General features: G+C 40.4%; 1 protein-coding gene and 1 pseudogene across 2 annotated transcripts in view; both read right to left on the bottom strand.

Moving 5' to 3' along the window:
* Nucleotides 1–18,718, bottom strand: part of LOC146476342 (putative serine/threonine-protein kinase drkB) — a 214,446-nt gene that overhangs the window by 40,267 nt on the left and 155,461 nt on the right. The window lies entirely within an intron of this gene.
* The window catches only part of LOC146476348 (uncharacterized), an 83,484-nt pseudogene continuing 77,134 nt past the window's right edge, over nucleotides 12,369–18,718 (bottom strand). The window contains exons 8-9 of the transcript XR_014865689.1: nucleotides 16,207–17,483; nucleotides 12,369–13,929 (exon numbers count right to left, since the gene is read on the bottom strand). The product of XR_014865689.1 is annotated as an uncharacterized LOC146476348 (transcript). The remainder of the gene's footprint in view (nucleotides 13,930–16,206; nucleotides 17,484–18,718) is intronic.

Here is an 18,718-nt window from a genome sequence, read left to right as displayed (position 1 = left end):
TGAAACCACGAAACCCGTGAAACCATGAAACCATGAAACCCGTGAAACCACGAAAAACCATGAAACCATGAAACTCGTGAAACCACGAAACCCGAGAAACCATGAAACCTTTGAAACCTCGAAACCCGTGAAACCAAGAAACCCATGAAACCATGAAACCCGTGAAACCACGAAACCCATGAAACCACGCAACCAATGAAACCATGAAACCATGAAACCATGAAACCCGTGAAACCACGAAAACCCATGAAACCATGAAACTCGTGAAACCACGAAACCCGTGAAACCATGACACCATTGAAACCATGAAACCTTTGAAACCTCGAAACCCGTGAAACCATGAAACCCATGAAACCATGAAACCCGTGAAACCACGAAACCCATGAAACCACGCAACCAATGAACCCATGACACCCACGAAACCCATGAAACCATGAAACCCATGAAACCACGAAACCCATGAAACCATGAAACCCGTGAAACCACGAAACCCATGAAACCACGCAACCAATGAACCCATGACACCCACGAAACCCATGAAACCATGAAACCCATGAAACCACGAAACCCATGAAAACCACGAAACCCGTGAACCCACGAAACCCATGAAACCACGAAACCCATGAAACCATGAAACCCGTGAAACCCATGAAACCACAAAACCCATGAAACCATGAAACCCATGAAACCATGAAACCATGAAACCCGTGAAACCATGAAACCCGTGAAAACACGAAACCCATGAAACCACGAGACCCATGAAACCATGAAACCCGTGAAAACACGAAACCCATGCAACCACGAAACCTGTGAAACCATGAAACTCATGAAACCACGAAACCCCTGAAACCATCAAACCCATGAAACCAGTAAACCCATGAAACCATGAAACCCGTGAAGCCACGAAACCCGTGAAACCATGAAACCCATGAAACCCATGAAACCACGAAACCCGTGAAACCATGAAACCCGTGAAATCACGAAACCCATGAAACCATAAAACCCGTGAAAACACGCAACCCATGAAACCACGAAACCCATGAAACCATGAAACCCGTGAAACCACGAAACCCGTGAAACCAAGAAACCCACTAAACCATGAAACCCGTGAAACCCATGAAACCACGAAACCCCTGAAGCCATGAAACCCGTGAAACCATGAAACCCATGAAACCACGAAACCCGTGAAACCATGAAACCCGTGAAACCACGAAACCCATGAAACCATGAAACCCGTGAAAACACGAAACTCATGAAACCACGAGACCCGTGAAACCATAAAACCCATTAAACCACGAAACCCATAAAACCCATAAAACCACGAAACCCGTGAAACCACGAAACCCGTGAAACCACGAAACCCGTGAAACCACGAAACCCATGAAACCACGAAACAATTGAAACCATGAAACCACCAAACCCATTAAACCCGTGAAACCATGAAACCCATGAAACCACGAAACCCGTGAAACCACGAAACCCATGAAACCATGAAACTCGTGAAACCACGCAACCCGTGAAACCATTGAAACCACGAAACGCATGAAACTATTGAAACCATGAAACCCGTGAAACTATGAAGCCCGTGAAGCCACGAAACCCGTGAAACCATGAAACACGTGAAACCACGAAAACCGTGAAACCATGACACCTCTGAAACCACGAAAACCCGTGAAGCCATGAAACCCGTGAAACCACGAAACCTGTGAAACCATGAATGCCGTGAAACCACGAAACTCTTGAAACCATGAAACCATGAAACCCGTGAAACCACGAAACCCGTGAAACCATGAAACCATGAAACCATTGAAACCATGAAACCATGAAACTCGTGAAACCACGCAACCCGTGAAACCATTGAAACCACGAAACGCATGAAACTATTGAAACCATGAAACCCGTGAAACTATGAAACCCGTGAAGCCACGAAACTCGTGAAACCATGAAACACGTGAAACCACGAAACCCGTGAAACCATGAAACCTCTGAAACCACGAAAACCCGTGAAACCATGAAACCCGTGAAACCACGAAACCTGTGAAACCATGAATGCCGTGAAACCACGAAACCCTTGAAACCATGAAACCATGAAACCCGTGAAACCACGAAACCCGTGAAACCATGAAACCCGTGAAACCACAAAAACCCGTGAAACCATGAAACTCGTGAAACCACGAAACCCGTGAAACCATGAAACCATGAAACCATTGAAACCATGAAACCATGAAACCATTGAAACCACGAAACCCGTGAAACCATTAAACCCATGAAACCATGAAACCATTGAAACCATGAAACCCGTGAAACCACGAAACCCGTGAAACCTGTGAAACCCGTGAAACCATGAAACCATTGAAACCACGAAACCCATGAAACCACGAAACCCGTGAAAAGCACGAATCCCATGAAACCATGAAACTATTGAAACCACGAAACCCGTGAAACCAGTGAAACCACAAAACCCCTGAAACTACGAAGCTATAGAAACCATGAAACCATTAAAACCACAAACCCTATCAACCCTACCCATGAACCAAAGAACTTTACTTCTTTATTCCTTACTTCCTTAGTAAGCATATTATAAATTAGCATATCCTAATTAGCATGTATTCCTTCTCCGAAACCCGTGAAACCACGAAACCCATGAAACCACGAAACCCCTGAAACCACGACACCCATGAAATCATGAAACCCGTGAAACCCATGAAACCACGAAACCCATGAAACCACGAAACTCGTGAAACCATGAAACCCGTGAAACCATGAAACCATGAAACCCATGAAACCACGAAACTCGTGAAACCATGAAACCCGTGAAACCATGAAACCCATGAAACCCATGAAACCACGAAACCCGTGAAACCACGAAACCCATGAAACCATAAAACCTGTGAAAACACGCAACCCATGAAACCACGAAACCCATGAAACCATGAAACCTGTGAAACCACGAGACCCGTGAAACCACGAAACCCATGAAACCACGAAACCCGTGAAACCACGAAACCCGTGAAACCACGAAACCCATGAAACCACGAAACCCGTGAAACCACGAAACCCGTGAAACCACGAAACCCATGAAACCATGAAACCCGTGAAACCCATGAAACCCCTGAAGCCATGAAACCCATGAAACCACATAACCCGTGAAACCATGAAACCCGTGAAACCCATGAAACCCATGAAACCATAAAACCTGTGAAAACACGCAACCCATGAAACCACGAAACCCATGAAACCATGAAACCTGTGAAACCACGAGACCCGTGAAACCACGAAACCCATGAAACCACGAAACCCGTGAAACCACGAAACCCGTGAAACCACGAAACCCATGAAACCACGAAACCCGTGAAACCACGAAACCCGTGAAACCACGAAACCCATGAAACCATGAAACCCGTGAAACCCATGAAACCCCTGAAGCCATGAAACCCATGAAACCACATAACCCGTGAAACCATGAAACCCGTGAAACCCATGAAACCCATGAAACCATGAAACCCATGAAACCACATAACCCGTGAAACCATGAAACCCGTGAAACCATGAAACCCATGAAACCACGAAACCCGTGAAACCATGAAACCCGTGAAACCACGAAACCCATGAAACCATGAAACCCGTGAAAACACGAAACCCATGAAACCACGAAACCCGTGAAACCATAAAACCCATGAAACCACGAAACCGATGAAACCCATGAAACCACGAAACCCGTGAAACCACGAAACCCATGAAACCACGAAACCCATGAAACCATGAAACCACGAAACCCATTAAACCCGGGAAACCATGAAACACATGAAACCATGAAACACATGAAACCACGAAACCCGTGAAACCATGAAACCCATGAAACCATGAAGCCCATGAAACGTACCACGAAACCCGTGAAACCACGAAACCCATGAAACCACGAAACCCATGAAACCACGAAACCCATGAAACCATGAAACCCGTGAAACCACGAAACCCATGAAACCAGGAAACCCATGAAACCACGAAACCCATGAAACCACGAAACCCGTGAAACCATGAAACCCATGAAACCACGAAACCCGTGAAACCACGAAACCCATGAAACCATGAAACTCGTGAAACCACGCAACCCGTGAAACCATTGAAACCACGAAACGCATGAAACTATTGAAACCATGAAACCCGTGAAACTATGAAGCCCGTGAAGCCACGAAACCCGTGAAACCATGAAACACGTGAAACCACGAAACCGTGAAACCATGAAACCTCTGAAACCACGAAAACCCGTGAAACCATGAAACCCGTGAAACCACGAAACCTGTGAAACCATGAATTCCGTGAAACCACGAAACCCTTGAAACCATGAAATCATGAAACCCGTGAAACCACGAAACCCGTGAAACCATGAAACCCGTGAAACCACGAAAACCTGTGAAACCATGAAACTCGTGAAACCACGAAACCCGTGAAACCATGAAACCATGAAACCATTGAAACCATGAAACCATTGAAACCACGAAACCCGTGAAACCATGAAACCATGAAACCATTGAAACCATGAAACCCGTGAAACCACGAAACCCGTGAAACCTGTGAAACCCGTGAAACCATGAAACCATTGAAACCACGAAACCCATGAAACCACGAAACCCGTGAAACCATGAATCCCGTGAAACCATGAAACTATTTAAACCACGAAACCCGTGAAACCAGTGAAACCACAAAACCCCTGAAACTACGAAGCCATAGAAACCATGAAACCATTAAAACCACAAACCCTATCAACCCTACCCATGAACCAAAGAACTTTACTTCTTTATTCCTTACTTCCTTAGTAAGCATATTATTCCTCGCGAAGCGAGGTTAATAAATTTGTCGGGCCGAGCCGGCCCGAGTGGAGCTAAGCCGCGCGAATTCGAGCGAAAAATATATCTATATGTATGTATGTTTGTATATATATTTAGTTGAAGGTGTCCGCAAATTTCAACTGCAATTTTCATCAATATTCACTGGATACAGAACTATCTCTCCAGAATCTTTTCCCTTTCTTTTAGAGATCTTTTTTGTGAAGGATTGCATTGAAGAAATTACACGTTTTGTGGCCGCGGTAAAATAATTTTCCGTGGGAAATAAATTCATCGAACACGACAGCGCTGCACGCCCGTTGTACATTTTTATCGCGTCAGAAATAGATTTTTAACCGCAAACTAGCCTGTGGAACTACGAAAAGACCATGCTCATCAAAAAAGTTGCTATGTTCAGAAACCTTTTAATCTCCTCATTTGATGCTACAACACGAAAGAGGGCTTTCCACCCAGCCCCAGCCTCGCGAGGTTTTGCGAGTCACGTATTTCTAATAAATTAGCATATCCTAATTAGCATGTATTCGTGCTCCGTAACACCAACATACTACTGATCGTCTCTCTGAAATGATAAGTCTTTAACATGGTTTTGAAGGTGTTGAAGTCAGTCTGACTTTGACTCTGACTCTGACCGCAGCGAGCTGCTTCGTGGGTCAGTTTTTTTTTACGAGAATGAAGAGCTAGCCAAGGTAGATAATTTGAGAATTGCGTGTGCTTTTGCACGTGGCAACTTCTTGTATAACCCGGTTAAATAGTTAAATACCAAATCACTGGCGTATCCAGATCGCAAAGGTATTAAACGTGTGGTCCGGTCGACATTTAACCATCTTGGGAAGAATTGCAATTGTTAAGTCATTAGCACTTCCATGATCCAAAACTTGTTTACATCTGTTCCGTATAAAACCTGACCGCTGATTTTGCAAAGAAGGTTAAAACTTACTCACCTTTTCAGTCTTCTGTATGGAGCTGACCCAATCGCCAAAGGTTGCCTTAACATGGTTAATTTTGTGGATGCAGAAAAATCTCTAAAAGGCGCCGCCTGGGTAAATGGTTACAACAAATCACAGGTACCCCAAGTTCAATGAGAGATATAGGCCGTGACCTTTGCGTGAGTGTTGGAATTTGAGCGTCACGGCGAGCATTGCGTAACAGCGAAATTATAAGGATTTGTACGGGAAACTGAAAACGATTCCTGCTTCAATTTAAAAAAACAAACAAATTTTCAATAAAAATATCCCTACCTGAACTCCCCTGTCTGTTGTCCTTTCTCCTTCGTGGTTCTTGGAGCGATTGAGGGCGATTTTAGTAAGTTTTAGTTCCATTGATTTTCTCTTCAATGAGATATATAGAGAGAAAATCAGTGGAACTAAAACTCACTAAAATCGCGCTCAGTGTTTGTCAAAACACCGGGGAAAGAGAAATTGCTTACGTAGTAAACAAAGAAACACTCACCCGATCGAGAAATCGTTGAAAAGCTTTTCCAGTCTGTTCAGCTCGGCCTGGCTGACACAACAAATCCTTTCGTCGCAACTTCAAAATACTGTTTGGTTTAGTTTTTAGGCTAGAAATGTGTGGAAAATTTTGCCAGAGTGATTGGTGCACTAGCAGGGCTAACTAGGATTTTTTGTCTGGGGGGCCAAACTCCGCACACCCCTCACAGGGATCTTCCGTAAACGGACAGGGTTTCTAATTGGACGTTTTGTTTTCACCCCTACACGGAAAGCTGCCTCTAAGACCTTTTAAGAAAAAAAAAACACACACTGATGCTCTTTGTCTTCAATGTCATGCTTTTTATGGCATAAACACCTTGTTTAGCTTGAACCAAACATTGCCTCTCATTTAATGGTAAATTTAAAACACAGCCGATGCACTGCTGTAAACAAAGGTAGAAAACCACTGAACTCCCACAATTCGAACGCACTATATCAGTGGAGCGAAGCATCTGCATAAACACAGTCGTGATTTACGTACGTACACTGATTGAAGCCTTTTGTTACTGTGAGACGTTGCAAAGCTCCATAACACGCTACAACGATAACAAGAGAACCAAAAAACCAAATAGCCGTGGCAAGAAACACAACACCTTGTGACAAAAACTAATAACCGGGCCAGGCATTACAACAACTACAGAAAGCTCATTGCACGATACAAGCAATTAATGATTAAGAGCGGCAGTCCAGAAATTTCGCCTGGAGGTGTGCAAAATGAAAAAAATCGAAAATTCCCAAACTTTGCCAGGACATAGGTCTAGATGAAGTATTACTAGAAAAAATACTTCGAGTTCGATTAGATTTTTATTTTAGGCGAACGGCGACAAAGTCGGTTTGGCCGCTCCCACATCGGTTTTCACGGCGTCCACACCATACGCCACTTGAAAGTCGCCTAAAAATAAACATAACAGTGAATCCGATCATTAAACATCTTATCAAAAGAATGCATATTTAGGAACAGTCTGAAGTGTTACTTGTTCAATTCCATCGCGAACTAAATATTTTTTGGATTTTTAATTTTTTTCCATATTTCGCCGATTTTGGCGGAGCAAAAACATGGCAACATTGAGAGGGTAAAATCGCTCCTTGGTACATGGTGTGGTTTTATATCAAGTACATCGAGCGAATGAGCAAGGTTTCATCTTCAAATAACTGCAATAAAATTTTTGGGCTACGTTAAATATAAAATTTTAGAGCGCCAAACAAAAGTCACCCAACGGTCAAATTACGCAGTTCCTTGTCACGCATTCAAAAGCGTAAAATCAACACTGAGTGCTCTTAAAAAATAGTGGGCCAACGTTTCGCCAAAAATCATTACTGGTGCGAAGATAATGCTAATTTTGAACATTATTTTTCATTTTAACTTCTTAGTTTGTGTGAACTTTTTACAGTTCAAGCGGTTAATTTTTGTTACGAGCCAAACTCAAATCGCTATTCACCGTGGTTAAGGTTGCGAACGGTTTATACATGTAAGCCGTAAAGGACAATGATTTTCTATCATTTCTGAATCACAATAGACAACATAAAGGTCACTTTTTTCTGGTGGGCGAAATAAATATATCTGTAAACTAGAAATACGTGACTCGCAAAACCTCGCGAGGCTGGGGCTGGGTGGAAAGCCCTCTTTCGTGTTGTAGCATCAAATGAGGAGATTAAAAGGTTTCTGAACATAGCAACTTTTTTGATGAGCATGGTCTTTTCGTAGTTCCACAGGCTAGTTTGCGGTTAAAAATCTATTTTCATAGTTATATTTTAAGACGTCTATATAATACTTGTATATAATTGGATTGAGGTGGGGGCACAAAAGGATTTTTTGCTGCGGAATGGACTGCCTTTTACCCTGCGTGATTTGCAGCAATCATACACTGGAAATATATGTGCTGAGGCAAAGGCAGTTACAAACAAGGAACGTACAACAAAAACGTTTCTATTAGACAGTAACAATGAACCTTAGAAAACATATTGTCAGAGGAACTACATGCTCAAACAAAAAAATTTCCCTCGCAAGATTAACGTGTAGTTTGGGAAAGATAGTTGGATAATAGCGGAGCTTCTGCGCGCGCCGCAAGGCGCGTGCGAGCGGAGCCCCATAGCTAAGAGATTTTGGTAAACCCATCACTGCGAGAAATTTTGGTTTGGTTATGACGTCACTTCCGTCCGACCGACCGTACAACGTACGTACGTACGTACGCTCCTCCATGTAAGCAATGTGAAATGAGACACTCAAACCTTGTGCTGCAAATCAGGTTTTTTTCGGCGGGAAAATGCATGGCCAACTGCGCTGCCGGCCACGTTTGTTTGGCAGGAAATTGCATCGCCAACTGCGTTTGAGAAAAAAAAAATTTTAAAGACGACGTGTACGACAAAACACAAACTCAATTTATGAATAAGTCTACAAACATGTAAAGCAAAGAAAGGGAGATAGAAAGAGATCGAGAAAACAGGCGACGAAGAAGCGAAGTTCCACGTCAAAGAGAACGATTGAGAGCGGTAGCAAACAGGCGAAACATGATTGACGAACAAAGAGAGAAAGAACAGGAAAGGGTGCCGAGAAAACCCCGTGTTGCGGCACAGGGTTTGAGTGTCTCATTTCGCATTGGCTTACATAAATGAGCGTATGTGCTGTAACCCGGGTTGTTTTTCGGCGGGAAAATGCATGGCCAACTGCGCTGCCGGCCGCGTTTGTTTGGCGGGAAGTTGCATCGCCAACTGCGTTTGAGAAAAAAAACAAAACAAATAAAATAATTTTGAAGACGACAAGATACAAAGTCAATTTTTATATGTGACCAACAGCAGGAGAAAGAGCAAGGCAACTAGCGGCGGGAGAAACAAATCGACTGGCACATCATCAGAATCTGGAAGAGAAATCATTTTACTCCGATCCGGCGCCACGAAACGTTGGATTTTTCCTCTTGAAGTGAAACGTTTCGCTTCGATTCTTTTAGCAGCTTTTAGAGGCGGCACTTCATAAACAGCGGCCGAATCTTGAAGATAAATTATTTTACTCTAATCAGTGTCTAATCCGGCGCGATGAAATGAAATTAAGATTCGATGGATTTTTCCTCTTGAAGTGAAACTCAACGTTGTAAACGAACGAAAAAATCAGCAATCGAATAAAAGGACTGGTTATTCTCCAAAGAGGCGAGTATATTCATGTGATTTTGTTGACAAAACTTTGCTGTTTTTGCAAGATATTTTTTTCTTGTAGTGTTGACACTTCAACTTGTTTAACCTCAGATCAGCCTTTTGAGCTCATTTTTCGGTCCATGTTCGTTATTTCCCTTGGAGTTTTATTTTCTAATCTCATTCCATTTTGCTTCATTTATAAAAAATTGATTCCGAGCTAAAATAGTCAGTCAAACAAACGTCTCCCAACATTGTATCGTTGGCATAAACTACTGACAAGTTTTTCTCGCATATATTTCTGACAATCTTGACAGAGAACAAACAAAAATACTTAAAACAGTAGGATATAACCGCAAAGATTAAGATGTGTGAGTAATTTTCACTGAAAGTCTTTTCAAAGAACGTTAAAAGCGAATGTAAAATGAAAGTGTGATTCCATTTTCATCAAAACAAAGTTTACGCAAAACATTCATTCGTTTGTTTTTTGTGAATTTTTCAAAGATCTTGTTTAGTTTATTTCTGTACTTATTGCTATGAATTATCACAGTGCTTTTTTCATTTATTACTCAAAGATATATTTGAAGTGTGTTTTTTGGTTAGTGTATCCATTTTCTCTGAGGTTTATAGCGTACGGCCTTCTTGATAAGCAAAATTTACTAGACAGTGAGACTGCCGGTAGCGCGCGTTGGCTGTTCACAAACCGTTTTGCCTCGATCATCTTAAAAACTAAAAACAATAATAAAAACAGAAAATATCATTTTGAGCCATTTAAATTCCGCTTTTATAACACAGAGGGCAAAATGTTGCTAAAGCTATCAAGGAACTTCGTAAAACAGTCAGTAAAACACTCATCGAAGGCGCAAGCAAACCAATGAACAAATTATTTAATTTTTTCGTAGCGTACAAAACAAACAAAACCGACGAGAACAGTTCCCATTCAACACATGTAATTAAGAGAGAATACAAGTTTAATTCAGGAGCAAACTAACAACGATAAATCAAATGTTAGGCATCAATTAATTGTTCACCTGCGCTGAGAAGCTTCCTACCGCTTGGAAATCACACGAACATAGATCGATACTAAAATAGCAAACGATGGATCCAAAGAAGGAACTTGCGGAGTAATTTCTTCCTGCTCCTTCCTCCCATCAAAAGGACACTTTCATGCTCGGTTATCGTTCGTTGAAAGCACTTGGACGCCATGACTGATTTCAGTTTCTTAACCAAACAAAATAAAAGCAATCCGATCCAAGTCTTTAGCTTTTGACACAAATAATCTTGTGCTGTTTCTTGTGAGAGACACCAAAATTAACCTTTAGGAATTTCCCTCCTAGCTGCAGCACTTGATTTCCATGTATTTTTGGTACAAAGAACCCGGCTTAAAGAGTCGAACTTCGAAAGAACCTCAAAGAACTTGCTTTTTTGGACACACAATGCAGGAACCAACAAAATGTAAAACTGTCGTGCTCAGCCAATCAGGAGCGAGTATTTTCGCCGCTCGACCAATCAGGAGTAAGTAATTTTGCCCTCTGTGAAAGGAAAATTACGAAAAACTGCCCTCTGTTACAACAAATCAGCATTCAGTAATTTTGCCCTCTGTTTTACATTGTTATTGTTGATGAGCAGTTAGCTGCATATGCATTAAAAATGTACTATATAGCTGCAGAATTGATGAGGAACTCATAAGGTTATTACGTTCATACAATAAGCAGACTTCTATTGTGGAGCTCCGCTTTTAGGCTTGGCTAAATATATATATTACCACAGATATCGCAGACGTTTGGTCAATGAGAGGTGTTTTCACCTCAGTGCCTGCGGCGTTTCCAGGGGTGCTTACCATTTATATGGAAAACCAGGAAATTCCAGTTGGAAAATCAAATGGTACGCATCATTCCAATTGGAGTACTTCTGAAATTATGGGCTTCTGGTCAAAGTGATACATTTTTATTACTCCTTTTGAGATATACAGCTGATGCTCATACATTTTCATATTATCCATCTTCTGTTAAGACAAGCTAACGCATTTCGTATTTATGCCGAAAATTTCCATCCGGGTGGTTTGCGTAAATGGCAAGCACTCAAGCTCTCCGAAATACATTCCCAATTGCAGTTTACTAACGTGCTCTAAAATACCCAAACGGGACAGAATCTTTCCACCAAAGGGCTTTTCTCTCCCCCCCCCCCCCCCCCCCCCAAACGGGAGTTACGATGCTTTTATTCGTTCCAAAAACCAGAATCATAACTCTCGACATTACAGCGCGTGGCCTTCTTGTCTTCGCTGAGTACATCGCTCTTAAATTTGAAAGCCTTTCATTCGACACCTATTTCGAAAGGCATGGTGAAAGTAACTTTTAAAAAATGTACCACAAAAGTTTAAAAGCGAATTATTCACCTTCAGCTTTCAACGCGCTTTTCAAAGGGACTATGGCAACTCATGTGCAAGGCGCACGCGTGCGTTAATGAGAAGCACTTTCAAATAGTTTGCCCAACTTTTTCAAATACCGTCAGAGAGTTTAGGAAGCTGTTTTCGTCTGTTTGAATCGCGTTCATCTTAGTTAGCTGAATGTTCTATTTACAAATGTTCCTTAGTAATTATATTACAGACGCTGTTTTTTGCGATAATTTTGAAAGCTCTAGTAATGGCGGAAAAACAAAAATCCCGCTACAAGTTGTATGGAAATTAGTCTCAGCTGGACTCTACTGCACATGTGCCCCAGCTGACATAGTCCCTTTAACGAAGATTTGCTTTCTCGTCACCTTGCCGTTCTCGAATTTTTGGTCTCCAACATATTCCGAATTCCAAATGAGGTAAACGACGGAGTCACGACAATATATTAATAACGTTTACCGGCTAGGAGTGTTAGCGCATTACATTGTTACGTATTTGATTGTTACACCAAGAGTGTTACGCGTTTTCTCTATATACTTCATGTAATTGGTCACGTCAGGGAAACCTCTGTTTCTTGTGAGCATGACGTCAAATCTTATGGTATATGAGGTATTTACAAATTTTCCATCGTTTTGCATTGTGACTACGTGCTACACACTATGTACCAAAACTGTTCCTTCTTAGAATTCGTTATTCATTCTTAACTTTTTGCTTTGCACGTATACTGATGTATCATTTGCATACCTTACATTCAACTAAGTTAGATGGCCTAGCTCGCACGATTCTCTTGTAACACAGTGGTACAGCATCTGAACGAGTAGCCGGAAGCTCATAGGTTCGACCCCTGTTGGAAGAACTCGGATTTCCTTTTTCCGAGTATACCTATGTCATCACTGACTGAAGAAACACCTTTATTTCTTCACCAGCTAGGGCAACTACCAAACTTTAAAGTGGAATTTAAAATTAATTAAAAGTGACTTTTAAGGGGATTTAATAGACAATCCTAGAACCTATGATCATTTTTAATCACCAGTTATAGTTGTTACAAAATGGTCCATAAGAGAACTTTAATTCCTTCATTTAAGTCCAGTTGAAGGTTCATTTCAAATCTTTTCTGTGAAACTAAAAGATCCACTAAAACGAGTGAAGCTTTAAGTCGCTTTGCAGCTCGATTAATTTAGTTAGTCCTGTGAAGACTTAAAACATAACTATTTCTTTCACCTCAAATCTTGCCAGTTTAAATACATTTAGCTAAGAGTGATTTTACTTGACCCGTGAAACAGAGAATAACAACTAGTACCAAATAGCTACAAGTAGACAAAAAAAAAAATGAAATTAGTGCATAATAGTGCATAGTATCATACTACCTATTTCATGGGTTAAGTAAAATCACTCTAAGTTCAAGTCTCTAGTGACAGGGTACCAAATACTCTTAATTGTGTTGGACTTAATAATGTTTTTAATATTTGTCTACTGTCCTTCCTATTTTGAATTATTTCTGACTAGATTTTTAATTTTCAACGCCTAGTTTTGATACACATGTATGAAGAAATTTAAGCTTTGATAAAGAATTAAAGTGGTAAGTAGAATTTCGAATTTCCTATGATTAACACAAAAAATGCTTTTCTTTTTTTAAATTTGAGAATGATGTCATGAAATCTTTAAAAACGTCACATCATCGTTCAAAACATTATTGTTCTTCTTTACTTAATGTATCAGTTTTTCTAGCACTGCCATCATTATATCTGTTATCTGCCAGAAAATTCCGGTTTAACTGAACACATAAACATTATTATTGCAGCTGGTAAACGTGACAAAAACTGAATTAGAATCTTAAAGAAGCTTGCAAGCTTGCAGGTTATTTAACACGTAATTATGAAGTTCGGTCAAACTGCCTCAGTTCTTCAATAATCTGTGCCATATTTGGTCTTTGGGCGGAACCTGCCTCGAGGCACCTCCTTACCAGGCCTCGAAACACGCGGTTTGGTACAAGTACGATTTGTTCTTCACGTTTTCTTGGATCTGGCAGTTCCCGGATGCACATTTCACAGAGGAGGACTCCAAAGCTGTAAACGTCGACCTAACAATGAAATAATGATAATTTTACTGTAAGAAGAAGTACATACTACAAACATAAACCGTTACCCAGTGCTACACTTGCTAACAAATTAGTTTAATATTTCTTAGTCAATCACACAGCTCATGTTCGATATCGGCTATGCAGCAAACGTTTGATATGAATGCGGGATTTTCTTCATCGCAAAATAGTGAGTCAGGCCTCGAGAGACTGAATGCAAAGAAAAAAAAGTCACTTCACTGAAACTTCTCTTTACGTCAGTTGATGCAGAGCAGGAAGTCTTAAAGCTTATCTGCCGTTTAAATAAAGTCTGTTAGATGGATCCAATCGTTCCGTTATTACGGGAAGGTATTTTTGTTTACTCCCAGCACTTATCAGCAATTAACAACAATGGGCTCTGGAATCAGTAAAATCCTTAAGATGCTATCAGCGCATTAATGATGCAGAAAAGTTAGACGCAAAATGGTGGGAAAAAGACATAAGCCTCTGCAGAAAGTTCCTATCTTTCAAAAGATACATCTTATTCCAGAAGGATCAAAACAAAATAAACTTTAGTAAAATATTCGAGTAGAACAAGCTTGAGAAAAATTACTATTTCTCCCTGCGCTTACCGAGGTATGTAAGGAATGTTGCACTGATAAAGGATACCTTGTACAGTAGTAACTTAAGGTAAATTTCTGCTGTTAATGAGGTTCCGTCATTGCACAATGGATTAGCAGACGCAATCGATTACGTTAAAAAATGGTTTGGTAAACTAAACTTTACCGAGGGCATTTGAAAAGGAATCGCAAAAGGCACAACATCTCATCCAAGTTGCCAACCAAAGTAAAACCAAAGTATCCAACCTTTTGCTTCAGTCCTTATATGCTTACAAACGCACACATATTAAACTTTACATAACAAATAATATTCGCTTGAGATTTAAAATACTATTTACAAGGCTTACCCTGAAGATGACTTAATTAGTCGAAAACGTTTGGTTCTTAATCTTTTTTTTTTTAACTCTTTAGCCTTGTAAATAGTGTTTTAAATACAACTTTATTTAAAACACTAGCCAAAACAACTACAAGCTAGTATTCCACGCAGGGCGTTTACAAATGGCAAAACAAACAGGTACGAATAAATACGAATACGAAAACTGTTCTAGAGCATAGCACCACTAGATCGAAAACTGCATACAAGAAAGCTTGTTTTAAGCTTGTACCAACGTTGTCTTGTTGTTTTCGTTATGGATCTTGTTGTTCTGAAATCGTATTTTTCCCACAATCGCTGACTTTAATTATAAGGAACTGGTTTCTCAGATAAGGAGAATATTGATTATTCACAATTATCTGCACTAAAATCGATCCTGATTTTGCTCTAATACACGTTGGGTCGACCATTGTAGTTCATTCAAAATATTTGCCGAGTTATTTTCGAACTTAAATGTTCGAAAATTCACGGCTCTGAACCCCTACTAAAAACTACTTTTAAAACTTAGCAAAAAAATTGGGTTACCGAGCTCGTTTAACAGCTTATACTTTTTGCTATGGTAGCCTTTCATGTCGATTTGATTAGCCAGAGAGGAATTTGCAGAAACAAATAAACATCCAGGACCCTTGGGCGACAATATTGCCAACTTAGAACTACAACTAAACGCGGAAACAGTAAAAACGTTCAGGAAACCATAAGATAAGAACGGCAAGGCTTTGATCAATGGCACCATACAGAATGATTTGGGTATCAGTACTAGTTCATGCTTTCCACGTAGAAAATAATCGTAAGATTTGTTACCAGTGATCGTGATGTAGTAACTTAAAATAAATGGAAGCTGATTTTCGATTTAGAATTACGAGACACTGGCTGTGACATTATTTTCAAAAATAATCTGAACAAAAAGAATCTGATCTATTCTCATATGAGATTTAGCAATGTAATCAGATTTTACTTGTGAAGATACTGCTTCTTCAAATAAACAACAATTTTCACAAAGTATCTGGCTCAACTTCAAAAGTTCATTCGAGTAGGAAACAAACCAATACACTATTCGACGTGGATTTCTGAAGGAATATACGATATCAATCATTTGATGAAAAATGAGACCAGATCTCTATCCTTCTTAGAATTTAAAGAACGTCCCAACGTTAAGGCAAACATGATGTAATGTCTGCCATGACGCATAAAATTTACTGCACCGTAAACGGTCACTTTGTTAATTAAAGAAAGGTATTAAAGTACGTATTTGTTTTTTCAGTAATATTTTGCTTCAACGCAACGCAGTGCTCAGCCCTAGCAACTAACCTTCGCTGTTTGGTTTGAGGTAAGCACTTCAGGCGCACTGTAAATCACATTTCCAGGAGCAACGGTCATGGTCTGCTGCATAAAATTTACTGTACCGTAATCTGACACTTTGCCTCTCCATTGGTCACCTTGTCGCCATAGCAACACATTAGCACTGCTGACATCCCTGTGAATGATAGGAGAAGGCTTCTTTTGGTGAAGGTAGTTAAGTGCTTGGGCTACATCCAGGGAAATGGTGCTGATTTCTGTTTCAGAGAGTTCACACTGCTCTAACAACGCTCGTAAACTTGTTTCCATGAGCTCAGTTACAAACAATGGACTTTCCTCGTCATTTGTTGCTCCAATAAATTGCAACAAGCAGGGATGGCGACATCTAGAAGCAATGTTCATTTCTCTCTCAAACAATCGTATGTTATGAGGAGACAGAATCACTTCGTGAATTTGTTTTACAGCTACCGCACAACCACAATACGTTCCCTCGTAAACACTTCCCCAGCCTCCCCTACCAAGGCATTTGTCTGTTATTTGAATTTCGTTTCGGGAAATGACCCAGTCACATGTACCTTGACGACGATATTCACTGATTGTCTGCTGAGCTGCTGCAAGACTAGTCTCTAATTCATTCAATTCCTAGTCTTTTACCCTCAACTGTCTTTCTAATCTTGCACCTTCTTCTTCCTTTTCTCTAATTTGTCCAACACAATTTGTCAGCCGCTGTTCCATCTCCGCCCGTTCTCTTTGTGAGCTTTCTTGTTGTTGTTCCTTTTCTCTCAGCTGCTCATGTAAGCTGGCCTCTCTCAATTCTCTCTCTTGCAGTTGTTCTTGGCTATTTGACAACCGCTCTTCCGTCTCTCTCAGCTGCTGTTCCATCTCTCTTAGCTGACTTTGTAAATTCTCTTCTTGTTCACTTCTTTCTCTCAGTTGCTGTTCCATTTCTTTTAGCTGACTTTGTAAGTTCTCTTCTTGTTCCTGTTTCACTTTTAGCTGTTGTTCCATCTCCCTCAGCTGGCCTTCTAAATTTTCGTTATGTTCCTCTTGCTCTCTGAGCTGTTCAAGCAATTTTGCTTCCGCAGCCTCTCTTTCACCCAGATGGCCTTGGAAGTGTGTTAAATGTTGTTCCATCTCGCTCAAATACTGTTTTTGTAAGTTATCTTTTTGTTCTTCTGTTTGCCTTAAGTTTCCACTTAAGTTGGCTACTTGTTCCTCTTTCTTCTTTACTTGTTCTTTTAAAGAATTCAGACGTTGTTGTGTTTCCTGTGAGTGCCTTACAAAGTTCTCTAAAAGGTAAAAAAAAATTAATGTGACTGGCAGATAAAGGTAAAGCTATTTTCTATTATGCACGTTTCTTACATAGTTAATGGGGACTTTACGCAACCACGACGGCAACGCCATCAAAGACGTCACTTGAAAATACCAGTTCATGTCACTGGTACTACTTTGCGCTTATTCCAATGCGTTCAACTTCTACAATGTGACCGAACTATCCAGTAACAGAACAGGTGGGAACGTAGCACAGAGAATGAAAATTGCTTTATTTGCTCGCGCTCTCCATAAAACCTTTCATTGGGACATTTCACGTTGTTGCTTGGCTGAAGATGGCGACGAAATGTATCAAACTTTGTAATACACGTGCACAGCATTGTTTAGCTTATTGACGTTTTCGTTGCCGTCGGCGTCGTGCTTGCGTAAAGTCCCTAATAACTCAGACACGCACCATAAAAACTACAATTATTTTATTCATTGGCCCATCAGGAGAGCAATGACTTACAAAATTTCATTGCAAGAAACATGAATTCTTAACTGAGTTACTTTAGTCCTATGCGTGAGACTAAAAAGACGACAGCTGCAGTAGGCCAACGATCAACGACTCTGCCAGGCGCTTCAGAAATATTGGTGTGTTGCTTTTTGGGAATTCGCGATTTTATATCCAAACGGAAACGTAGATGAAAAAAAGACTTTAAAGGGAGCACGAGTTAAACAAAGTCGACGAGAAGTGATAATAGTCCTTGGAGAAATTATCTACACTACAATATGTTCCTTATTTTTCGGGATTTGTTTGAAAAATATGCACATCTGCGGCCTCCGGGTAAAGGGTCTCAGCAAAGCGACTGTTTTGCAGAATACGAGGAAATTCGACATAGTTCGTTGTTCGTTTGCTTGTTAACTTGCTTCAAGGAAATTTCTTCAAAGCACTGACGATGCAAATAACAGTTTCCCTAATTATTTAAGGCCACAATCGTTTACTGCAAGTAAAGTTCTATTCATAATTTTTCACGAATAAAACAGGCGATATTCCAGCTTTTTTGCTTTAACCGACTAAGTAAACTTTTTGCCCGCCATCCTCGCAAAATATGGAAATTGCCCAGTGCTTGGAATTTGAATTCGATAAAAGCATTCCATCCCATTTTTTTCTTTTTTCCTTTTTTCCCATCGACATTTTTTCTATCCACCAACAGGTCGCATCCTACCGAGACGCCTTCACTCACTACTTGTATCAGCTTGTTCCACAACG

This window comes from Pavona decussata, unplaced genomic scaffold (genome assembly GCF_977016875.1).
Source record: "Pavona decussata unplaced genomic scaffold, jaPavDecu1.1 SCAFFOLD_78, whole genome shotgun sequence".
Classification (NCBI taxonomy): Eukaryota; Metazoa; Cnidaria; class Anthozoa; order Scleractinia; family Agariciidae; genus Pavona; species Pavona decussata.
The sequence above is the reverse complement of the archived record's forward strand: the minus strand, read 5'-3'. Positions and strand labels throughout refer to the sequence as shown.